The 27,282-nt window shown below is 37.5% G+C and overlaps 1 pseudogene; it reads right to left on the bottom strand.

The window, feature by feature from the left end:
* The window catches only part of LOC127104165 (uncharacterized), a 69,116-nt pseudogene that overhangs the window by 2,089 nt on the left and 39,745 nt on the right, over positions 1 to 27,282 (bottom strand).

Below are 27,282 nucleotides of genomic sequence, written 5' to 3'. Positions count from 1 at the left end.
ATACAATGTCACGACATGAAGATCAGGATATGTCACACCATAAACAATCATGCAGATAACATATGTTGTATACGATGTCACGACACCAGATTCAAGACATATCACACCAGAAACAATAAAAGTGTAAAAAGCAAGAAGAAAATAAGACAGGTCAACTCTTAACCCAGTTCGGTGCAACGTGACCTACATCTGGGGGCATCCAAGCTAGGAAGGAAATCCACTATAATAGTATTAGTTTGAAGTTCTAATCAACCTCTAGTTTTACAAACTTCTCACCTAATCACTACCCTTGGAATTTATTTCTAATACTCTCCTAGATATGAGACCCTTCTCACTTTCCTTTAATTACACAACAGTGACAACAACTGAAAAACAATCAATGAACAGAAGACACACTTCCAATGAAACAAAATGCACTCTTGCTTAAATGCTCATGAGTGATTCACAATTACAACTCAATAAACTCAATCCAATTAAAGTATCAAAGAGATGCTAGAATGGCTCACAAATAAAAAAAGACAACTCAACCCTAACAATGACAATTTCCAGCGCAACTTCCTTGTTTTCTTAGGTTCAAAATCACCCTTTAAATAGCCCCAAAATAGCATGGGCTTCAGGCTAAAAAATCAGCAGATCCAGAACAAATCAAATCATAACTGATGTCTCCTTAAATGTTTTGACATCTGATCTGCATAATATCTGATCAAATCAAATCTGATGTCTCCTTAAATGTTTTGACATCCATTATGCATAGCCGAATCTGATGTCTCCGTAAATGTTTCGACATCTAGTCTGCACAATCTTCTGCAAAATCAAATCAAATGTTTACTTAAATGTTTTGACATTTGTTCTGCAGAATCAAATCTGATATCTCCATAAATGTTTTGATATCCAGTCTGCACAATCTTCTGCAGAATCAAATTTGATGTCTCCATAAATTTTTCGATATCCAGTCTGCACAATCTTCTACATAATACAATCAAATGTCTCCTTAAATGTTTTGACATCCAATCTGCAAAAGATTCTGCAAAATTAAATCAAATAGGATCTAATGTTTCCTTAAAATTTCTCAACGTCCCTTTTTCTGAAACAAGTGCACATATGGAAGCGAAACAAGAGTTCCTAAAATAAACCTTCTTGGACAATCCAATATGATATCTAAATATTCAGAGAATCTTCTGATATCTCATAATAAAATAAGTCTTCCAAGAAGTAAAATAAAACATGCAAAGATGTCTGATCAATATGTCACGACATCTTGCTCAACATCTTGTTGTGATAGAAGTTTTAACAAAATTGTTGCCAATCATAAAAACACAGAACTAACAATTTTTTACTGAAATCATCTATGAATGTGACAAAGTATCTATTACCTTCAAACAAATTCAACTAGATAGGACCACATGCATTAGAGTATATGATTTCAAGAATTTCCTTCGACACTCTTCATGCATCCTTGCTAAAGTTGTTCTTGTGATGCTTTTCCTGCACACATTCCTCACACACTTCATTTGGAACGTCAATATTTGGTAACCCTGAAACCATTTTTATTATTTTCAAATCTTTGATGTATTTGAAGTTGAGATGGTCAAGTCTATAATACCATATCCTTTCATCCCTGCTAGCTGCAGTTGCAAGGCACTTATGCTCTATCGCATTAAGTTTAATTCCAAAGGATCTATTTTGAGACATGAGAGCCTTCAAGATTAACCTTCCTCCTGAGTCAAGAACTCTCATCATCTTGTCTTCAATCGACACTCTGTAATTCTTTTTAACCAACTGTCATATGTTGAGAAAATTACTTTTCATGCTTGGTGTAAGACCCTAATTTTAGCCCTAAGATCCCTCATGGTGTCATATCATTGCTCATTGCATTGCCTCAAGGATCATAGCATGTATGGCTCATTTACCCTAGGGGTGGGATTTGTGTGAGTGGTTTGAGACCACCAAGCATGCTTGACTTGTATATTATTGATTTTCTTATTTTGTATACTAACCAAAAGCACAAAAACATGTCACTAACTTTTTTTGTTTTGAAGCTCAAGTGATCATGTGCTCCTATGCTCATAGGAGGCTCCTAAGCTCAATGAAGTGGCTAGATGAAGATGAGAAAAGGCATGACAATGGTCCACAAAGTTCCTAATCATCATATATGTCTCCCAAGTGTCTCAATTTGCCAATTTTATCAAGATAACCCAAAGGGCTTAAGGATTGTTTCCCAAGGAAACCCTAATTCAACTGTGCATTAATTGTGCCTTGCTCATGAAGCAACTTTAACCTATGATCAAATTCAATAAAGGGAAGTTATTTCATTATTTTATGCATATATGATCCTATTTGAGTATCCTCAATCATTCATTCATCAAGATTTGAAGTTTGTCCTTGAGAAGTTGACCAGTCAAGTCATTTGACTAAACTGAGGATCACTGAGACACAACTTGTGATGTGTTTGACAAATGAAGATGACCCCAAGAGAAACAATGTTCTTAAGAACCATATGTACAAATTTCATGTTCATAAAAAATCCATTTGAAACTTGGAAGGTTATCATTCATGTCAAAACATTATAGGTCATTTTGACTGAAACCCTAATTTTGGGTCAACTTTCCAAGGACCTAACTTCCATAATTTGTATGATTTTGAGGTGATACCAAATGCATTGGAAAGCTTAAGATGTCTTTTTCAAATGTTATGGTTGACAAAATTTCATAATCCTAAAATAAACACATGTTATAATACAAAACATTATAGGTCACTTTGGACCAAAGCCATTGAATTTGAAAAATGTCCAACTTCAAGTGCCCATAACTTTCTCATTAAAAATTCAAATGACGCAACATTTAAGTCTAAATTGATAATCTTGAAAAGATATACAACTTTGATGTTGAAGATTTGTCCATTAGAGGCTTGCATCATTGAAACAGAAGGGCTTGAAGTTGCTCACTTTTGGCAAAAAATTTCAAAGGGAACCTAGACATGTTTTGTACCCCAAACTTCAAAGCCAGTTTTCATAAATTTCAAAACTCCAAATGGATTTTTTCCCAACATAACTTTTGTTCCTTATTCCAAGAGCTTTCTAACCATTACTCACATGACCATTTTTGGATTTTGCATGTGGGAGTTTCGAAGAGTTCATTGTTTATGTTCAATTATGCAATTCACATCATAACATCATGTGCAAGCCAATGCAACTCAAATTACAGATCCAAATCACTTGCAGTTGATCTCAGCATGCATTTCCATTCACTTTTGGGCTTTGCACGCGGCTGTACAGGCCCATGCATGGAAGGTCCAATTTTCATGCACACGAGCAAAACACCTCCTTACATCAAGTTCGACTATAAATAGAGGTGCTTTCTCATTCAAAAATCAACCTGAAGGAGATCTGAAACTCTGTTGAATTGGAAACCCAACCCTCACTCAAAGGAATTTCAGTTTTCATTTTCAATTTCAAGCTTGAATTTCAACATCATTAGTTGATCTTCAAGTCTTAATTCCTTAGCCTTGCATCATCATTACATCTCCAGACCAAATTTGGATCAAAAGCTTGGAGAGATCGTGTTGTTTAAAGCTGCATTTCAGAGGTATATCACCAAACTATTTTAATCTGGATCTTGCTATACTATGTGAATTGCTTGAGTTTGAACTGTTTTCTGAAGTCCTCAAGCAAGAGGCAGGCCAGTAGTGGTCTTAATTTTATGACTCGTGACATTTCATATCAAACACCATGATCTTCAAGCTCTTGTTTCTCTCTAAATAGAAACATTGAGGAAGATCCAAGGTTACAGGGGTGATGTACAGCACCCCAGCTTCATTTTGATACCATTGTTTTTCATTTTCATTAAGGTTGAAATCCCTGCGCTTGGTGGCCGGAATTAGTTCTCTGGCCGGAGAAGATGGTGGTTTCCACCACCATCCCCACGTGGGAGCCTCAGATCCGTTGGATTGTGTTCAAACGTTATAATCTCAGCCTTTGATCGTGTTGTCTTGTTTTAATTCCATATGTGGCGCGCTTGACTTTGGTCTTTCGTGCATCAACGCTTCTAAGCCCTCAGATCATGGCCACATCATTTAATGAATGATCCAAGGGAGCTGGTTTTTCCTATTTTCATTATTTTTGTTTTAATTTCATTTATTTCCTTTTATTTTTAAAAATTCATAAATATTTTATTTGAAGTCACAAAAATATGAGACCAACACCAAAAATTTTCTTGAAAAATCTAGTTTCATATTTTGATTTTTAATTATTTTTGTGACTTCATTTAATATTTTTTGTGAATTATTTGGTTTTCAATAGTTTTTAATTCATTTTAAATACTTTTTGATATCTGAAAATTCCAAAAATATTTTCTTAACACATATGGATCATGATGAGTCAATGAAAAATAGTCTCATCAATTTCTTAATTGATTTGAGATTTATTTGAGATTTTAATTTATATTGTGTTATTTTTATTGTGTTTAATTGTTTTAAAATAGTTTCTGATTTCAAAAGTTGTTGAAAAAAATTGCCAAAGCTTGTTTGACCATGTTAGACCTATGAGAATTTAATTGGACTTGTTGAAGTTGATTTGAATTGAATTTGAGGTTTGACCATATTTTGTCCATTTTAATTTTGCATTTATTTTAATTCCAAAAATACCAAAAAAATATGTTTGACTTGTTGACTTCTAACCTTCATTTCTCTTCTGTTTAGCATTTGTTGATGATGATTTGATTCACATTTGACCAATTGTGTTTGACACTTTATTTCTCTTTCCATCCATTTCATCTTCATCTCACTTTCTTTTTAATTTTGGACAATGAGTTAATGTCTTATGGTTGGTCTTGACATATGAGAGGCTTAACCTTCTTTGATCCAAATCAAACTCAACTTGATCCAAGATCAAGTGAGTTGCTTTGTGTCCAAGATAGGTTGCTTCTTGGTCAAGCAAAAAACCTAAAGTCCATACAAGGCTTTCCTCTTTTCTTTTGGCATGGCAAGTTGTAGGAGCTTGGCTTACTAGTCATGATCTCTAACTTGTGTTTATTTGCCTATAGTTTTATTGATCGGCCTCAGATAGGTATGACTACTATATTAGTCCACTTACGATTGCTTAACATAGCGCTAAATTGTCTTATGACATACTAACTACTAACTTTAATTTGAGCATTTAATTTCTTGCAATTTACTTTAATGCAATTTACCTTCTTGCTCATTTATTCATATTGCTTTTCCCTTTGCTCACTTGAGCATATATTTTATGTTTATGCCATTTTCCTTTTGCTCATTTGAGCTCATTATTGTATATAAATATATTGTTGTCTTGTGTTGGTTTTGCTTTTGTTTTGTGTGAATCCAATGCAAAAGGGAGAAAGGACTTAGAATTACGACTTACCTATGCTTAAAGGAGTTCAAGAGCAACTAGGCCTCATGCCTTTAGAATGCTAAATTTCAAAGTTGACTTCAAAGGACCCATAATCTAAACTTGTTCTTTGTCCACTCCTCTTATTGTGTTGTGAACTTTTTGATGTTTGCTCTTGTGTGTTAGGGATTCCATCTTGAGATAGTAAGAAGGACCATTGTCATGATTAGCCAAGTTAATAGAGACAAGCCAAATGGAGATTCTAGGAGCTTGGATATATTTGTGTGATTGCTTGTGTGTTTGCTAAGTCCAAAGGAAAGAAGCATCTTGAATCATCTCTATGATTTGAAGAAAAGGAACTCCAAGGGTTTTATCCTCTCTCTTTATCTTTGTATGCTTTAGGACTAACCCTTCTCTTCTTCTCTCCACTCTAACCTAAGCCAAACTCTCTTTGTGCAAACTTTGACCTTGTTTTCAAATTAGAAACCTATTATGCCTTTGACTTTTCAAAATCTTTTCATTAATACTCATTGTGAATGAACCTTAATTCCACTTTGACTTCACTTTGTAAATACACTTAACTTGTAAATGCAACTCACTTCAAGTTATTTTTGTGGTTCCAATGGCCACCTTTGTTAAAATGTTTCATGAACATTAGTCATAGGTTTGAGTTATCATAATGGTTGATGTAAACCTCACCTTATCCTTAGTGATTGGACTATAAGTCTTCCACACTTATTATAGGGTCAACCCCTCACTAGTATGTTGAAGCTCTCCTCACATGGTGGATTGTTGGTTTAGGTAGAGTTTTCTCCCTTTGATAACAAAAGACCTTAAGGCTTTTGATCAAATCAATTCACCAATCTTTGAGATTTTTACCCCGAACTACGAGGTTTTGATCCTACCTTTGTGATGGTACGTAGGCAATGGGTTCATCCATTCAAACAACAAAATTGTAAATATAATATATTCTCTTCTCATCTCCTCAATCTTTTGCACATATTCTCGCAAATACCAACCTACAACACACATTTGCAAAAAGAGGTTCCCTTAGAGTACTAAGGATGTTTTGGGTGCTTAAAACCTTCCCATTTCATAACCAACCCCCTTACCTAGATCTCTGACATTTCTATTAGTTTTTGATTTGATAAAACTTTTTACTTGGCTTTTGTTTTCTTTTTAGCCTTTCCTTTTGACAAATAAAAGTGCGGTGGCGACTCGAATTGTATGTTTACTTTTGGTTTAGTCAATAAATCATAAGGTAACAAATACCCCGCTACAGAAAAGTGGCGACTCTGCTGGGGGAAAGCTTAAACATTTCCTAGTGGGTTTAGCCTACTTTTTGCTTATGTGTGTCGAATGTTTGTGACATATTTTTGTGCAAATTTGGGATGACTGTATTGTTTGTAATGTATGAATTTCCTGATATATATCAATTGCTTGTATGCTTGGTGGTTTCTGTAGCACCTCAAATTTGCACCCCCATTCATGCATTCATTTCATTTTTTAGGTCATATATCATTTCATATTGCATTGCATCTTGGCAGCCAGCATTGGCATCAAGAGATTCATCAGTGCAAAAGGGCAAGTTTTTTCCTTGAGATGAAAGCCACATGGTTGTTCTAAAGAGCTTATATGAGCCAAGGTTCATTTTGAAGCAACTTTGCCAAGGGTTAGAGGCCCAAAGTCATCAGTACATTTTCAGGTCATCTGAGGCCCATACAAGTCAACTATGCAGTCAACTGGGGGCTTGAAGATTTTGAAGCCAGATCAAAAGTTTCCCAAAATGGAAAGTGACCTGTAATTTCAAGTTTCCAAAAATGGCAAGTTTTTGGACCACATTCAACTTGACTTTCCAACATCAAAGAAGCTTAAAATGAAATTTTGGTCAACATGATAGTTGAAGATCTTTCTCTCCCATTTCCAAAAAGTCCAAGATCATGAGTATCTGATGAATGGTTGAGGAGTTATGAGCAAATGATCACCAAGTGTGCATGGAACTTCAACAAGCCATATCTTTTGATTCAAAACTCCAAATGGAGTCACTCTTTTTGCAAAATGCATGTCATGACCATTATTTTCCAAATCTATCATTGCATTGCATGAAATAAAATCATATGATCATTGGCTTACACAAGTTCATTTTGGAGGAAAAATTGGTAATTTAAATTTGGTGCATTACATGAGCTAAACTCCAATCCAATTGTGTTCATGAGTTGATTTTAAGTGAAAATACACCTCCACATGGTACTGTTCACGTCCATTTTCTCCATGCACCCTCATTTTCAATTTTTGGTCATACACCCCATATTTCATTAATCTTTCATTAGCCATGCTTAAACTTAATTACAACAGGATTAGGGAGGAGTATATAAGCTTAATTCTAACAGAATTTCTTTTTTTTTACACATTCTAGATCTAGATTTTGGTTTTCCCTCCATTTTTGCTCTCAATTGAAACTTCAAAATTCTCCACATAGCACATGAATTTTATGGCATAATCGTGTTCAGCAAGTGTTATTGATGAAGGATCAAGCTCTGGATTGAAGATTTTGGCCAAGATTCGTGCACATCAAGCTCAAGAACATGAAGATGGAAGTTGCAATTTGATCAAGATTGAAGCCATTTCAAGCATCAATTCGTGCCTAAAGCTTCAACATACAAGTGAAGGAGAAGATCTGGACGTTGCTAGGCTCTTGAATCCCCTGAATCAATACAGTGTTCTTCAAGAGGTTGGAAATTCGATCATCTTAATTCTTAATTCTATTACCATGATTAGATAGGCCTTGATGCACTGAGAATTATGATGTGAATTTTATTGAAAATGGTTGAGAATTGAGTGAGTTATATTGATTTGAAGTTTGTGTGTTCATGAATGTTTTAGCTCGATCTGCTTTTGTTATGAAGTTTTAGACTTAAATAATGTTAGATTCATGATCCTCGTGATACAACGGTTCGAACCATATATAACACTTCAATTTCTGGAAATTTTCTGCACTGTTCTTCATTCATGCTCGCCGGACTTAATGAAGAAGACGGTGGAAACCACCGCGTTCCACCGTCTGTTACTGTTGCATTGGCTAGGGTTTAGTTTCTCTCCAAACGCAGCGTTTTGGTTAGTGGAACGCAGCGTTTCAATGAAACGCGCTTGCAACCTCGCTTCGATTCCCAGCGATGACATTTTATTTTTTCACTTTTGATTTCCTTCATTAGTCCAAACGCGGCGTTTTGATGTGCCCTGGGTTCGATCCTCCCTGATGCATGTTTCCACTTCATTTTCAATAGCTTTTTCCACATGTTTTCAATATTATGTCATTATTTTCATGTTAATTCCAAAAATCATAACAAATTGAAAATAACTCCAAATTGAATTGAATTTTTTCCTACATGTTCATTTTGATGTCTACTATTTGTTTTTGTCAATTTCCTGATTTTATCATTGTTGGATTTTTGAATATGATGGATTGCTTGAACATGATGCAAAATGTGACATGTTGTGCCATTTCTTTTGTGAAATGCTCATTTTTTGGCCAATTGCTTTGAAATATGATATGCTGATTCTTAACATGTTTCTTGATTTTTGAGAATTGTTTTGGCATTTTTAGCATTTTCCATCTCTGTTTGGGACACATGAATGTATGGTGTGACAATGTGTGTCACACAATTTGATGTTGCTCTTGTTCATTTTCATATACATGTCAATTGAGCTTTTTTGATTCCAATTTTTTGCATGATGATTGTGTTTAACATATTATGTGCACATAAAAATTTCCATGGTTATTTGATTCATTTCTGTTTTAATATGGAATTTCTACTCTTGATGTCCAATTGTGTGCTTTATGATTGCCTTTGCCTTAGCATGATCATTAGATGGATTTGCCTTAGGATTTGAGTTTGGTCCTTTTTATGACATGTTCTCATTTGATTAAATGTGCTTCATGTAGAAAATCAATTTCTGTTTTGACTTTTTGCTTTGCCTTTGACCCTAGTTTTTGCACTAGTGGTTTGTACTCATCTTTTGAGCTTTGTATTTCAGGTTCAAGCTATTAGCTCTAGTGGTTGATGCAATCTTATGACTTGAGATGAAAATTTGCTTTGTCAACTAACATTTGTTGTGTTGTAGGTCATTGGTGATGAACTCACTTGAGTTGTTGACTTGCCTTGTGTGCATATTGGTTGTAACGCTGTTGATTGTCTGTTTGGTTTATCTGAATGTGAATATTGACTTGTTTGACTTTTGTACAGGTACTTTAGTCGCTCTTAGCTCATTGCTTGAGTTGTGCTTTGCTTGTGGTTGGAATACCACCTAGGTAATCATCCTCTAACTCCATGTAGTCTGGAAGCCCTGTCGTTTCTTTTGGCAGGCATTTGGCTGAAGTCCTCCTTAAGAGGCAATGACTGTGTTTGTTTACTTTTATGCTCAAGACCTCCTTGTCGAGGCATGGTTACTCAAGTCCTCCTAAGTGAAGAGGCAATTGGCAGATAGAAGGGATTAACAATCAATCCCCTGCTAATCGTTTGAGTCGTCCATTAAGCTCGCACTACGTGCTGATGCTCTTGGACACGTCCCCCAGATCTTGTACAGAGTCGGTCAAGCGGAATAGGGTCCCTCATTCTGGACCCCCACGCTTTCATTGATTGAAGCTCACCCAGGCCCGGGTTAAGAGCTATGAGGTCCAATCCTTATTACCTTTCATCTGCTCACCCTGACGGTCAATGTCAGTGGTTAAGAGCCCTCAGATACCCTTCCAGTTGGCTTGTTTGTCGAGGTTGATATGACCCCTTGACTAAAGCCCGACTTGTTTGTCGAGGTTGATATGACCCCTTGACTAAAGCCTCACCCTTGATGTTTGAGCCCCCTTGTTGGTGTGTTTACTTCATGTTATATGTTTTTGTGTGGTGTGATTGTATCCCCATAGGATTGCTAGACTTCACATAGTCTCTCGTTTGCATGTCAAATAAGGTAGCACGGTTCCTTCGTCTAGGACTTCCTTTCTTGTGTGAGCATCCTAAAACACAAACAAACATTATCTTCCCTTAAGGACACATTGACTCCTTCTACTACAGGTGAGTAAGTCTCCAAAGGTCAAGCATCCGGTAGATTGCGTAGTAATGTTGTTCACCTAAAAAACACAAAACAAACAGAAATAGTTTAGCCGAACTACGGCAACTCTGATTCTCATGTCCAGATGAGATACGTAGGCACGAGATGTGATGTCTTGTCGAGTTTGACTGACGACTAACACTAACCCTTGCTGGTTTTCGCCCTCGTTGTGATTCTTTTCTCTCGCCCTCGTTGCGATCGAGACATTCCTTTTCTCTTGCCCTAGTTGCAATCGAGACTCTTTTCTTTTTCCACCCTCTTGTGTGTGTGTTTGGAGTCTGATGTAAGACCAGTCATTGACATTCCGTTTCCTCTTTGCGTTTGCTTGTTCGGAGTCTGATGTAAGTCCTTCTATTGGCATTCGGTTTCCCGTTTGTTTGTTGTTTGTGGAGTTAGATGTAAGACCATTGATTGGCTACCTGTTTCCTGTTTCTTTTGTGGAGTTGGATGTAAGACCAACGATTGGCATTCCGTTTCCTATTTGCGTTTGTGTGGTTTCTTTCGACGTCTCAGCGTCTTCTTTCAGCGTTTTGTTTCGGCGTGCATTAGCCGAGCTACGAGTGCTCTGATTCTTACTCTCGTTAGAGAAGATACATATGCATAGGATGCGATGTCCTAGCGAGCACGTTTCCCATTTCCCCGAACTACGTTGACTCTGATGTTTGTGTCTGACAAACTACGTAGGCCCAGGATGCGACATCCTGCCGAGTCTGCTTTCTCAGTCTTCTTTCATCCTGTGTTTTATTCCAGTGTGTGTGCATTCTTTGAGCAGTTATTTAGCAACCTTATTCTATTCTTTTGAGCGTGGATCCCGTCGAGTACGACGGACGTGAGGGGTGCTAATACCTTCCCCTTGCGTAACCGACTCCCGTACCCTTGCAATCTCTGGTCGTAAGACCATTCCTTTCCTTTTTCAGGTTTACTTCGAGCGTTTCCTTTCCCTCCTTTGGGATAAATAACGCACGGTGGCGGCTCTGTGTCTTTTCCCGCCGGTTGTTTTTCGCGGATGCGACAGCTTCTTGTGAGATGAGTTCTATACCCGAACTCGAGTGCACTTATGATAGGAGAATGTCATAGTCTTGTTGACCTGTGTGGAGTTATTCCTTAGCAAGTTGACTTGCAAGCCCATTCACTTGGTGAAGGTTTTGTTGGGATCAATAATGTCACACGAGTAGTCGTGGTTAGGCATTACTCTTTCCAATATAAACCTTAGAAGCCAAGGACCTTAGATTACCTAGCCCATCTTGGCCTATTTTAGGACGTAGTGCGAAGGTCGTTCAAGTGTAAGATTTGATACGATTGTTACGCGATACTACACTCATAAGAGTCTCTCTTGAGAATATTTTTGGAATACGAGTAGTCATTTTATCCGATAATATCCGAAAGATGAGATGATGACTATGGGGACCTTTTTTAGAACATGATCGTCAGGTTTAACCATAGTACACTCCCATTGGGTGGTTCTTAACCGAGACTCCATGCTCGCGACTTACAATAAACCCTTGATTCACGGTTGATCTGTTCTCGTATATCCTCAATATCAATGGAACTTGGGTGTTGATAAGGTGTGAACCATAATCCACCAAAATGGATGACTGATATTGATGATGACTTGAGTCATCCCGTGACCTTTGTGTGGTGTGACTTGCTTGATCCTTGAGTGTGATTGTTGCATCCATGCATTCATGCATTCATTTGCATCCATATCATCAACAATGAAAATTTCAAGGAACTTAAGAGGTCTATTTGCAAATTTTCAGACATGGATAAGCAAAGAAGGAATACAAAGAAGTACAGTTTCAGACAACCCGACTTGAAAGAGTTAAGGAGTTTTACATCCTATGTATTAGAACCTTTGGAGTTCAAAGCTCGCCATGGGAAGCTCTTGTCTATTCTTTCTACTAAGGTGGATAAAGGACTGATGAGTGTGTTGGTACAGTTCTATGATCCTCTGTATCGGTGCTTCACTTTTCTGGATTTCCAGCTTTTTCCTACACTTGAGGAGTATGCCTATCATATGGGTATACCTATATTGGATCAGTTTCTGTTCAGTGGTTTGGAGAGGATTCCTTCTTCCCAAGAGATTGTTGACATGCTTCATATAGATGTATCTGACATTGTTGCTCATATGACTACCAAAGGTGGAATTCAAGGTCTCCCATCTGATTTTCTCATTGCCCAAACTACTTTGTTTGGGAAGGCCGTGAGTGAGTACGCCTTTGATTCCATATTTGTACTTCTCACATATGGGCTAGTGTTATTCCCTAACATCGACAATTTTGTGGATGTGAATGCTATTAGGATTTTCTCGTCTCTTAATCTCGTTCCGACTTTGTTGGGCGACACTTATTTCTCTTTGCATGTGTGGAATGCAAAGGGTGGTGGATCCATTGTGTGTTGTCTACCTCTGTTGTACAAGTGGTTTATTTCGCACTTGCCTTAGACGCTCGACTTCAAGGAGAACAAGGGATGTCTACGGTGGTCTGCGAGACTTACGTCTCTCACTAATGATGATATCTTTTGGTATAACCGTGTGTCTGATGGCGTCCAGATTATTGATTCTTGTGGTGAGTTCTCCAATGTGCCTCTTTTTGGTACATGTGGTGGAATTAACTACAACCCTGTTTTGGCCTGCCGTCAGCTTGGGTTCCCCTTAAAGGATAAACCTAACAACATTTTGTTGGAAGGTGTGTTCTTTCAAGAGGGTAAAGATCCCTATAACTTGAAGGAGAGGATGGTATGCGCCTGGCGCAAAATCCATAAGAATGGAAGGAAGGAGCTTGGTCCGAAGAATTGTATTGCTTTGGAACCCTACACCTCTTGGGTGAGGAAAAGAGCTTTTGAGTACCGCATGCTCTATGATTATCCGAGACCTACCCCTATGGTTATGGTTGGGCCTTCAACCCTCCCTAACCAAGGAGTAGAGGAGTTGAGAGATGAAGACCGTTCGCGTGCTTGGGTTCGTGAGCGAGAGGAACTTCTTCAGCAGCTCAGAGATAAAGATGCAGTGATAGAATTTCTGGAGCATCAGGTCATCGATGAGCCTGATGATGTAGTTACTTCTCTTCTTCCTCAGTAATCCAGGTTTTGGAAAAGGAAGTATGATCGGCTCGCCAAGGAGAAGGCAGGTATGGAAGTAGCTTATGAGCAAGAGGTGAAGAGGCTTCGTGCAGCTTATCTTCCGGTCTCAAGAGCTTTGGACGATTGTTTCTAGGGCTCCATAGGATGTTCATTCTCCTTTCCTCTTGTATTGTATTTGGTTACCAAAACTGTACTACTTCATTGGTGTAAAAATTTTCCAAATATCATTACTATGAGTATTCCATATATGTCTTAAAAGATTAATATTTTCAAATATTTGCAAATAGATCTCTATAAAGTTCCTCTGATTTAAAAATAAATCATATGCACAAACATTGCATGCATCATATGCATAAGCAGGTTTTGTTCTGAGCTCTTGATCAGTGGTCTAACTCTTTGCTCTTCATTTATTTTGAAGACAAGCTGACTCACCGGTATAACACAAGGGCCAACCATCCAAGGATCATGGAGAACTTAAAGCAAGAGAACCGGGAACTGAAAGAAGAGGTTGCTAGGCTGACTGCCATGATGTAGTCAGTACTGGCCGCCCAGAGCCATGCTTCGCCTACACCTGCAACTCTTCCCCAAAGGACTGTCATTTCTGAGGTTGCTACCTCGACTATGCCTGCTGCAACAACCTATTTGGCGCCTTCTATGCCAGTTGGGTTCCCTTGGGGAATGCCCACCAATTTTGTGTCTGAGGGTTTTGCTCCTACTCTCGCTTCTCTGCCGACATCTAGCCCGGTCCTTTTTGTGCCACCTCCCGTTGTGCATACCTTACCTCGTGTCGAAGACACCATCTATCATTCTGAGCCATCTGAGGGCCCAGACATTTATGAAAAGATGAACAAAATAAAAGACCAATTCCTTGAGCTGCGCAAGGAACTGAAGACTCTGAGGGGTAAGGACCTCTTTGGTAAGAGTGCTTCTGAGTTGTGCCTAGTGCCCAACATGAAGATCCCTATTAAATTCAAAGTACCTGAATTTGAGAAATATAAGGGAAACACATGCCCGCTCAGCCATATAGTGATGTATGCTCGCAAGATGTCAACTCAAACATATAACGACTAACTGCTTATCCATTACTTCCAGGACAGCCTGTCAAGTGCCGCACTCCGGTGGTACATGGGTTTGGAGAGTGCGAACATCCGCTCTTTCAACGAACTTGGCGAGGCCTTCGTCAAGCAATACAATTATAATGTGGATATGGCTCCTGATAGGGACCAGTTAAGGGCAATGTCCCAGAAAGAGAAAGAGACCTTCAAGGAGTACGCCCAGAGATGGCGCGAACTAGAAGCTCAGATAGTGCCACCCCTGGAAGAGAAGGAGATGACAAAGATCTTTTTGAAGACTTTGAGCTCTTTCTACTACGAAAGGATGATTGCCAGTACTCCCTCGGACTTCACCAAAATGGTGAATATGGGAATGAGACTGGAAGAAGGGGTCCGCGAAGGACGTTTGTCTAGGGAAGACAATTCTTCAGCAAAGAGTTATGTGGGCTTTGCTAAGAAGAAGGAGAGAGAGGCACATGTTGTGTCCTCCCATATCAAAAGAAGGCCCTATGTGAAGAGGAAGAATGTGCGTCTTACCTTCAGCCAACACCAGGTGGCTCATATAGCACTTGCCTTTCGAGAAGTCCATCATCAACAACAACAATAACAACAACAACATCGTCCACAACAACAGGCCCACCGGCCTCGAAACAACAATAACACCAGCACCAACAACTACGAGAGGAAAAGGGTAACTTTTGACTCGATTCCGATGACTTATGCTGAGCTCTATCCATCTCTGATTGATAGAAAACTGATCACTCCACGAGACCCTCCTGTTGTACCAGCCAACCCTCAATGGTGGTATAAGCTAGAATTATATTATGTATATCATTCCGGTGCTCCTGGACATGACGTGGAGAATTGCTACCCGTTGAAGACCAAGCTGCAAGACCTTGTGAGAAGCGGAATATTTTTTTCGAGGATGTAGGTTCTAATGTGAAGAAGACCTCATTGCCCGAACATGGGAAGGGTGTTGTTAATATGGTCCAGGGATGCCCTGGAAAATATAAAGTCCTGTATGTTAATGACATAAGGCAATATTTAGTCGAGATGCATAAGTTGTTGTGTGAACACAGTCATTATGAGCATGACCATGATAGGTGCCAGGTGTGCACTATCAATGAGAGAGGATGCCGACAAGTAAGAAAGGACATCCAAGAGATGCTGGATCAGGGAATGATCGAAATACTTCAGAATCGTGATGAGGACGAAGTTGATGTTATCTCCCCTGCATTTAGAATTCCAAAGCCTGTTGTCGTCAAATATGATGGCAGCAAGAAGAAGGTATCTCCATCTCTTGTAATCAAGCCAGCGGGCCTTGTCCCGTACGCATCAGATAAAGCTGTTCCCTACAGATACAACACTGTTATGTTGCAGGATGGGAAAGAGGTTCCTTCACCTTTAACTTCTGTTGTTAGCATTTCAGACATCAGTGGTGTGACCCGTAGTGGTCGTGTTTTCTCGGCGTAGCCGAAACCCCATGAAGATGTCGTGAGAAGAACAATTGTTAATCCTGTTGGTCCCGTGGGGACTTCTCCTTCAAATAATCCTGTTGTGAAGGGTGTTGACCCTGCTGTTGTTAATAACACTCCTGTCCTAGTCGACCAATCTGGAACTTTGAGAGAGGACGGTGATGAGATGTTAAGGCTCATCAAAAGGAGGGAATACAATGTTGTTGATCAGCTGCTACAAACTCCATCAAAGATATATGTCTTATCTTTGTTGATGAATTCTGAGCCACACCACGAAGCTTTGCAGAGGGTGTTGGACGTGGCATACGTGGATCACGATGTCGCTATTGAGCAGTTTGATAGCATTGTTGCAAACATAACTGCTTGCAACAATTTGAGATTTTGTGATGCTGATCTTCCCGAGGAGGGAAAAGACCACTATTTGGCTCTACGCATTTCAATGAACTGCAAAGATGATGCCTTGTCCAATGTGTTGGTGGACACATTGATCATCGCTTAATGTGTTGCCAAAATACACTCTGGCTAAACTTTCTTACCAGGGGCCTCCCATGAGCCAGAGTGGAGTGGTTGTTAAGGCGTTTGATGCATCGTGCAAAACTGTGATCGGCGAGTTAGACCTCCCGATCAAGATTGGATCTAGTGATTTCCAGATTACTTTCCAAGTCATGGATATTCATCCGTCTTACAGTTGTTTGCTTGGCAGACCATGGATTCACGAGGCAGGCGCCGTGACATCCACCCTACACCAAAAATTGAAATTCGTTAAGATAAGAAGCTGGTGGTGATAGGGGGAGAGAAGGCTCTCTTGGTCAGTCACTTATCTTCCTTTTCCTATATTGATGTTGAGGATGAGGTTGTGACTCCGTTCCAAGCTTTGCATATTGTTGAGCCTTCAAGGAAAGGAATTTCTTCATTTGTCTCCTATAATGATGCAAAGTTGGCCATTAAGCATGGTGCAACTACTGGTTTGGGGAAAATGATCAAGTGGGAAGATAATAAGTCCCGAGCTGGCATAGTGTATTCTTCAGGTATTTCCAATGAGCGTGGGTTGTTCCAGAGTGGAGTTTTCTTTTTCAGCCCTCCTTTCGGATGATGAGTGTCTTGGATTTATTCCCAATTCACGCCTGGTTGGTCACCTATTATATGCCCAGTAATCGGTATCCCTGGTGTTCCTTCCTTCTGCTCCCTATTATGACTTTTTATCCCCTGTGGAGTCAGATTTTCCTGAGTTGAGATGTGCCTTTTGGGTCCTCCTCAGATGTTTCGGATGATTGATATCTCTCACCCTTATACCAGTCTTAGATATTCTTTCTCCCTAAGCATGTTGTCCTCTCACCCAGTAACCGGTGTTTCAATAACATGTCTCCCTTGGAGTTTATTACCCAGTAACCGGTAATATCTCATTGTTTTCCTCCTCAGCTGAGTCCTACGTGGACATCCCTGTCTGAGTCCGGATTTTTCTGAAGTGTCCTTTATGGATAGTTTTGTTGTATTGGCATATTCCCCAATACATGCATCTTTGCGTCAACTCAAGTCTTTCCATCAATTTATTTTCGTGGAATTCCTTCGTGTCTCCCAGCAAGTTTTCAAGTCGTGACCTACTCACGCATTTTTACCCTATTTTCCCCAGAGTCTTTGTCTCCCTAGTGAGTGTGTTACTCCTACGGATTTTTCAATTTCTCCCGATTTCTTTTCCTTTGTGGCAATTATTCACCATGAAGATTTTATTTTGCATGCATACATTTGCATCATGAGGTCTCTTAGGGACCAAAATTCGTCGCTTTGTTATTATTTAAGCCCATTGTACCTCGTCGAGACGAAGATTTTAACCTTCATATCTCCGGCTAGAATGGCCTTAAATAGGGGCATCTGTAAGACCCTAATTTTGGCCCTAAGATCCCTCATGGCGTCATATCATTGCTCATTGCATTGCCTCAAGGATTATAGCATGTATGGCTCCTTTACCCTAGGGGTGGGATTTGTGTGACTGGTTTGAGACCACCAAGCATGCTTGAATTTTATATTATTTCTTTTCTTATTTTGTTTACTAACCAAAAGCACAAAAATATGTCACTGACTCTTTTTGTTTTGAAGCTCAAGTGATCATGTGCTCCTATGCTCCTAGGAGGCTCCTAAGCTCAATGAAGTGGCTAGATGAAGATGAAAAAAGGCATGACAATGGTCCACAAAGTTCCTAATCATCATATATGTATCCCAAGTGTCTCAATTTGCCAATTTGATCAAGATAACCCAAAGGGCTTGAGGATTGTTTCCCAAGGAAACCCTAATTCAACTGTGCATTGATTGTGCCTTGCTCATGAAGCAACCTAAACCTATGATAAAATTCAATCAAGGAAAGTTCTTTCATTATTTTATGCATATATTATCCTATGTGAGTATCCTCAATCATTCATTCATCAAGATTTGAAGTTTGGCCTTGAGAAGTTGACCAGTCAAGTCATCTGACTAAACTGAGGATCACTAGGACACAACTTCTGATGTGTTTGACAAATGAAGATGACCCCAAGAGTAAAAATGTTCTTAAGAACCATATGAACAACGTTCATGTTCATAAAAAATCCATTTGAAACTTGGAAGGTCATCATTCATGTCAAAACATTATAGGTCATTTTAACTGAAACCCTAATTTTGGGTCAACTTCCCAAGGACCTAACTTCCTTAATTTTATGATTTTTAGGTGAGACCAAATGCATTGGAAAGCTTAAAATGTCTACTTAAAATTTTATGTTGGACAAAATTTCATAATCCTAAAAGAAACACATGTGATAATACAAAACATTATAGGTCGCTTTGGACCAAAGCCATTGAATTTGAAAAATGTCCAACTTCAAGTGCCCATAACTTTCTCATTAAAAATCCAAATGACGCAACATTTAAGTCTAACTTGATCATCTTGAAAAGATACACAACCTTGATGTTGAAGGTTTGTCCATTTGAGGCTTGCATATTTGAAATAGAAGGGCTTGAAGTTGCTCACTTTTGGCGAAAACTTTCAAAGGGAACCTAGACATGTTTTGTACCCCAAACTTCAAATCCAGTTTTCATAAATTTCCAAACTCCAAATGGATTTTTGCCCAACATAACTTTTGTTTCTTATTCCAAGAGCTTTCTAACCATTACTCACATGACCATTTTTGGATTTTCCATTTGGGAGTTTCGAAGAGTTCATTGTTTATATTCAATTATGCAATACACATCATAACATCATATGCAAGCCAATGCAACTCAAATTACATGTCCAAATTACATTTCCATTCACTTTTGGGCTTTGCACGCGCCTGTACAGGCCCCTGCATGGAAGGTCCAATTTTCATGCACACGAGCAAAACACCTCCTTACATGAAGTTCAGCTATAAATAGAGGTGCTTGCTCATTCAAAAATCAACCTAAAGGAGATCTGAAACTCTACTGAATTGGAAACCCAACCCTCACTCAAAGGAATTTCAGTTTTCATTTTCAATTTCAAGCTTGAATTTCAACATCATTAGTTGATCTTCAAGTCTTAATTCCTTAGCATTGCATCATCATTACATCTCTAGATCAAATTTGGATCAAAAGCATGGAGAGATCGTGTTGTTCAAAGCTGCATTTTAGAGGTATATCACCAAACTATTTTGATCTGGATCTTGCTATACAATGTGAATTGCTTGAGTTTGAACTATTTTCTGAAGTCCTCAAGCAAGAGGCAGGCCAGTGGTGGTCTTAATTTCATGAATCGTGACATTTCATATCAAACACCATGATCTTCAAGCTCTTATTTCTCTCTAAATAGAAACATTGAGGAAGATCCAAGGTTACAGGGGTGATGTACATCACCCCAGCTTCATTTTGATACCATTGTTTTTCATTTTCATTAAGGTTGAAATCCCTACGCCTGGTGGCCGGAATTAGTTCTCTGGCCGGAGAAGATGGTGGTTTCCACCACCATCCCCACGTGGGAGCCTCAGATCCGTTCGATTGTGTTCAAACGTTATAATCTCAGCCTTTGATCGTGTTGACTTGTTTTAATTCCATATGTGGCGCGCTTGACTTTGGTCCTTCGAGCATCAGCGCTTCTAAGCCCTCAGATCATGGCCACGTCATTTAATGAATGATCCAAGCGCGCTGGTTTTTCCTATTTTTATTATTTCTGTTTTAATTTCATTTATTTCCTTTTATTTTCAAAAAATCATAACAATTTTATTTGAAGTCACAAAAATAAGAGACCAACACCAAAAATTTTCTTGAAAAATCTAGTTTCATATTTTGATTTTTAATTATTTTTGTGACTTCAGTTATTATTTTTTGTGAATTATTTGGTTTTCAATAGTTTTTAATTCATTTTAAATACTTTTTGATATCTGAGAAATTCCAAAAATATTTTCTTAACACATATGGATCATGATGAGTCAATGAAAAATAGTCTCATCAATTTCTTAATTGATTTGAGATTTATTTGAGATTTTAATTCATATTGTGTTATTTTTATTGTGTTTAATTGTTTTAAAATAGTTTCTGATTTAAAAAATTGTTGAAATTTTTTGTCAAAGCTTGTTTGACCATGTTAGACCTATGAGAAATTAATTGGACTTGTTGAAGTTGATTTGAATTGAATTTGAGGTTTGACCATATTTTGTCCATTTTAATTTTGCATTTATTTTAATTCCAAAAATACCAAAAAAATATGTTTGACTGGTTGACTTCTAACCTTCATTTTTCTTCTGTTTAGCATTGGTTGATGATGATTTGATTCATTTTTGACCAATTATGTTTGACACTTTATTTCTCTTTCCATCCATTTCATCTTCATCTCACTTTCTTTTTATTTTTGGCCAATGAGTTAATGTCTTATGGTTGGTCTTGACATATGAGAGGCTTAACCTTCTTTGATCCAAATCAAACTCAACTTGATCCAAGATCAAGTGAGTTGCTTTGCGTCCAAGATAGGTTTCTTCTTGGTCAAGCAAAAAACCTAAAGTCCATACAAGGCTTTCCTCTTTTCTTTTGGCATGGCAAGTTGTAGGAGCTTGGCTTACGAGTCATGATCTCTAACTTGTGTTTATTTGCCTATAGTTTTCGTGACCGGCCTCAGATAGGTGTGACTACTACATTAGTCCACTTACAATTGCTTAACATAGCGCTAAATTATCTTATGACACACTAACATAACTTTACTAACTAATAACTTTAATTTGAGAATTTAATTTCTTGCAATTTCCTTTAATGCAATTTACCTTCTTGCTCATTTATTCATATTGCTTTTTCCTTTGCTCACTTGAGCATATATTTTATGTTTATGCCATGTTCCTTTTGCTCATTTGAGCTCATTCTTGTATATAAATATATTGTTGTCTTGTGTTGGTTTTGCTTTTGTTTTGTGTGAATCCAATGCAAAAGGGAGAAAGGACTTAGAATTAGGACTTACCTATGCTTAAAGGAGTTCAAGAGCAACTAGGCCTCATGACTTTAGAATGCTAAACTTGTTGAAGAGCAACTAGGCCTTATGCCTTTAGAATGCTAAATTTCAAAGTTGACTTCAACAGACCCGTAATCTAAACTTGTTCTTTGTCCATTCCTCTTATTGTGTTGTGAACTTTTTGATGTTTGCTCTTGTGTAATAGGGGTTCCATCTTGAGATAGTAAGAAGGACCATTGTCATGATTAGCCAAGTTAAGAGAGACAAGCCAAATGGAGATCCTAGGAGCTTGGATATATTTGTGTGATTGCTTGTGTGTTTGCTAAGTCCAAAGGAAAGGAGCATCTTGAATCATCTCTATGATTTCAAGAAAAGGAACTCCAAGGGTTTTATCCTTTCTCTTTATCTTTGTATGCTTTAGGACTAACCTTTCTCTTCTTCTCTCCACTCTAACCCAAGCCAAACTCTCTTTGTGCAAACTTTGACATTGTTTTCAAATTAGAAACCTAGGCCTTATGCCTTTGACATTTCAAAATCTTTTCATTAATACTCACTGTGAATGAACCTTAATTCCACTTTGACTTCACTTTGTAAATACACTTAACTTGTAAATACAACTCACTTCAAGTTATTTTTGTGGTTCCAATGGCCACCTTTGTTAAAATGTTTCATGAACATTAGTCATAGGTTTGAGTTATCATAGTGGTTGATGTAAACCTCACCTTATCCTTAGTGATTGGACTATAAGTCTTCCATACTTATTATAGGGTTAACCCCTCACTAGTCTGTTGAAGCTCTCCTCACATGGTGGATTGTTGGTTTAGGTAGAGTTTTCTCCCTTTGATAACAAAAGACCTTAAGGCTTTTGATCAAATCAATTCACCAATCTTTGAGATTTTTACCCCGAACTACGAGGTTTTGATCCTACCTTTGTGATGGTACGTAGGCAATGGGTTCATCCATTCAAACAACAAAATTGTAGATATAATATATTCTCTTCTCATCTCCCCAATCTTTTGCACATATTCTCACAAATACCAACCTACAACACACATTCGCAAAAAGAGGTTCCCTTAGAGTACTAAGGATGTTTTGGGTGCTTAAAACCTTCCCATTTCATAACAAACCCCCTTACCTAGATCTCTGACATTTTTATTAGTTTTTGATTTGATAAAACTTCTTACTTGGCTTTTGTTCGCTTTTTAGCCTTTCCTTTGGACAAATAAAAGTGCGGTGGAAACTCGAATTGTATGTTTACTTTTGGTTTAGTCAATAAACCATAAGGTAACGAATATCCCGCTACACCTGGTATATACAGTACATTACAAATTACGGACCTTTTGCCATCTTTCTACATGATCAAAACATCACCAATACCTTCAGCTGCTAGAGTATTACCATTTTCAAATTTCACCATGTTCTTCATCGAGGATTTTATGTTGATAAACCAATATTTCCTACTAGTCATGTGTGATGAGCATGCTGAATCCAAGTACCACTGATCCTAATCTTTCTTCATATCTTGTTGTGACCATCATCATCATCTCTTATTCTTCCTGCATTTCCAGTTTTGCATCATTTTCTTTATTCTTATGTTTTTCAAGACAATCACTAGAGTAGTGACCATACTTCTCAAAATTAAAACAATGAATGTGACTTTTGTCAGGTTTTCGTCCACCCCCTCTTTCTCTACCAGCAACACCACATAAGTGGATACTTTGGTATGAGTATCTTATCTGATTCTGAGAACTTCCTTTTTGTTGGTTACCTCTATAAGTTGAACTGTTAAAGCCTCCCCTACCTTTGTTTTCGAACCACTTCCCTTTGTCTTTCTAGTGTCTTGCTGATTGTAACTACAAAACCATGTCACTATTCGACTTGCTTGAAACTCTTTAAGCCATTCTTTGTTCATGAGATTTAAGTGTCCCTTGAAGCTCTTCATTTGTCAATGCTGACAAGTCTTTTGATTCTTCAATGGATACCACCACATGATCTGATTTTGGAGCCAATGACCTCAAGATCTTTGCATAATTGATCTTGATGTCAACACTTCTCCACATACCTTGATTTGATTCACCATTTTTGTAACCCTAGTGAAAAAATCAGTTATGTTTTCACTTTCTTCCATCTAAAGCAATTCATACATTCTTTTGTGAGTTTTTAACCTCGTCTTTTTCAACTTCTCAGCTCCTCCAAACAATTTCTCCAAAATTTCCCATGATTCTTTTGGTGATTCTACATCATTGACCTTTTCAAAATTATCTGGATCAACACATTGATGAATCATAAAGAGTGTTTTATAATCTTTCTTCTTCAATTCTTTGGGTGCATAGTTTTCTTCATCCTTTATGTTTCCTGCAAGCGACATCACTCACTCCTTCACAATATCCCAAAGATCTTCATAGAAGAAAATAATCTTTATCTACTTGCACCAATTCTTGTAATTCTTATTCTTCAAAATTAGGAGACTCGTCGGAAAATGTCCATTCGGTTGATTCATTGTGCTATGCTTCCCAAGAATCATAAATCCAATGCGTTATATACCAGATGTTGGAATTTCGCCAAATTCCTGACGTGGAATTTCACCAAATCTTGGAGAGTTCCGAATAAATCTTGATGAACAAGAATCAATCTTTTTTATTGATTACTCCTCTTGTTCTTCACTATTTATTCAAGTGAATCAACCATGCCTTGGTTGATTCATAATTCCGCTGCCAAATGATTATTGAAAGAAGAAGGAAAAGATGAATTGGGGGAGAAAGAGAAATGAGTGTTTCAATGAAAAGAGGAAGAAGAAGAGTTGTGAATTCTGCAGAGAAACTTTTATGCTTTCAAACTTAAATTTTATTCAACTTATTCTTATGCAACTAAATTCACTTGTACTTTACAATAACAAGGTACCTCCCTATTTATAGGATGAGATTTCTTGCCCACCAAACAATCTCCAACTAACCTAACTAACTCATCTAAAACAAACAAATAAAGGTAAATCTTAAATTTTGTCGAGATACACTTCTTCGACATCTCGATATTTCAACAACTCCTTATTTCTATCGAGCATCATTCTTCGACACAAGTAATTATGTTCTCAACAATATTCACACACTTGATGAAATCATTAAATGGACCATTTCTAAACATGTTTCTAACTCTATTATGCTTCATTACTTCTTAGTTATTATTTATTTTTCTCACCAAGTGATAAAAACCAATTAATATTATTAATAATTGATCATGTTTTATTCACAATTTCTTGACTTGAAAATAAACTTAAGTTAATACAATATTTATGGGATTGATACTCTTACTGCCCTTATAAGTTTGTAAGAATGGATTACCAATAGTTATAAGGACCTTTGCTTCTTCCTCGATGTTAAACACTAAAACATCAACCAGAAAATTAAAATTGTCCATCTATACTAACATATTTTCCCATTATCCCATAAGGGAATTGTTTACACTGAAGATTGGTAAACAATCACTAGTCTCTTTATTAAAGGTTACTTGCAAGATCAACTAGGGAATCTTAGGACGTATTACTAAAGATATCACTTTATAGTTTTCTGTTGAAATGATATTGGTCTCAACTAGGTCGCAATAGCAATGAAAAGGTTGTAGAAATGCAACTTCGACCGTAGTAAAAGTAAAAATGTTGTAAGAACAAAAATTAAAATGACAACGCAATCAAAGTAAGGATGAAAGTAACTGGGCAAAAATCATAAATTGAATTGAAAGACTTTGCATTGAAATAAAAGTGGTGTTTCAAGGTTCATACATTCTCTCACTGATTTTTTTTCTCTAACACTGGTACTTCGAATGTAAGTGTGATTTTGTAATGAGATGGAGACATTGAATCCTAAAAGTGGAGTTACTATTTATACTAGTATGAAATAACTACATCCTAAATTTACTTCTTCAGCTTTCTCCACGTAAGAATCTACATGAACTTCGCTTCCATATTACCTCCACGTGTCCTTTAGGATGAAACTAAGAAGTAGTTACTTGGATTTGAATAAAACATTTGCGCACCCAAATAATTGCCCATTCAACGCACCTGGTGCTGTCGAGAATATTGTTGTTGAAATGTCTCCAAAAATATTACTGAAAAATGCTACGTCCCATTTTCCTCCACTTGAGACTTCAAAAATGTACGTGTCACCAAACGCACAACTGTCCTTAACTCATGCTCATGCTGAGATTTTTAGATGTGTCGGAAATCCCAGAGCTAACAAATTTCCCCCCAAAAAAGGCCTCTTTCGAAGAAAATGAGATATGGGCTTTCTTGACTTTCATAGACATTATTCACCTAGTTGGCTGACGTCGTGGACATCATGACCTTTCCATCATTAACATCATGGACATCATGACCTTTCCATCATTAACGTCGTGGCCATCATGACCTTTCCACCATTAGTCACCTCAAAAACATGTGTTTTCCACTAACTCATAACTCTCATCATCATGGTTGCGTCTTCGTGGGATGATGTGGCTAAATGCATTAGATTATTTCGATCTCTCTTCTCAGAAGATGACACGTGCCAACCCACTTTGCGCCATTTGTCAAACACAAAAACTAAAGGATATTTCTCCTTCATTATAAATACCATTTCCTCCAGTTTTCTTCTCTTTTCTTCCATTGTCTCCAGAACTTCTCCTCTACAAACCCTTCTTTCAAATTTCCAAAAAAAGTCCCAAGCTCAAAAGAATGGCCTCCAAGACAAAGACCAACAAAGCTAACAATGAGTCTCTTCCATTGGCTCACATGGTCTCTTTTGTCGACGTTGTTGGTGTAGTGGTAAATTTTTTGAGATTAATATATTAACTAACTTAACTCACAAATCAAGAGTTGCCACCACACTTTTATTATTTCCAAAGAAAAGGGAAAAAAGTACGAACAAAACCCTAAGAAGTTTTAAAAAAAAACTAATAAAAATAGAGATAAGGGTTCGGGGATTGGTTATGAAAATGGAAGGTATTAGCACCCTAAACATCTATAGTACTCTATATGACCCTCTTTGAAAATATGTGCATTTTGACTTAAAAAATGGTGTTGTTTGCAAAAGATTGGTGAGATGAGAAGAGGAATATTTTTAAAATTTTGTGTTTGCCAAGACTTTCTGAGTCTCATGCCTATGTACCAACAAAGTGAAATGGAGGATCAAAACCTCATAGTTCATGGTAAAAATAACAAAGATATTTGTTTTTGTTTATTTTAATGAAAAGACATTTTGTCATTTTAAGGAGAATACTCAACTAGCCACCCACAAGTATGAGAACTTTGCCTCATCATGAGAAGGGCTCCAACTTGAATAAAATCAACAAGTATGCCACTAGCTCTCATAGATGAAAAAGAATTATCATTAATACTACGAGGATAGGAGAATTATATCTCAACTATGGAAATGACTCATGTCTAAACTTCGAGAAAATGTTTAAAATAAAAAGTGCACAAAGGGCACAAAAATGATTTAAATGAGTTGATGTATTTTTTAGTATTTTGAAAATTGGTGTGAATATGATTAAGATGAGTTCCCACTTATTAAGAAAAGATTTTAAAAATCACTTGACAAAAGTTAAGGTTTATTGAGAAATTATTCAAGTTTGAAGACATGAAGGTTTTTAAAAAGAGGGAGAAGATTTTGAAAATTAAAGAAGGATGAGGAGAAGAAGAGACTACCCTAGAGCATAAAGTAAAATCTAGGGAGGAAAGATCTAACCAAGAGATAGAAAGCTTTATGACATAAGTTAAGCAAGAATTCCCTCCTTTGGACTGAGCCTTAAGCAAGCCAAATAAGCAAAGAATAATCCATA

This window comes from Lathyrus oleraceus, chromosome 7 (assembly GCF_024323335.1).
Source record: "Lathyrus oleraceus cultivar Zhongwan6 chromosome 7, CAAS_Psat_ZW6_1.0, whole genome shotgun sequence".
In the NCBI taxonomy this organism is placed as follows: domain Eukaryota; kingdom Viridiplantae; phylum Streptophyta; class Magnoliopsida; order Fabales; family Fabaceae; genus Lathyrus; species Lathyrus oleraceus.
The sequence above is the reverse complement of the archived record's forward strand: the minus strand, read 5'-3'. Positions and strand labels throughout refer to the sequence as shown.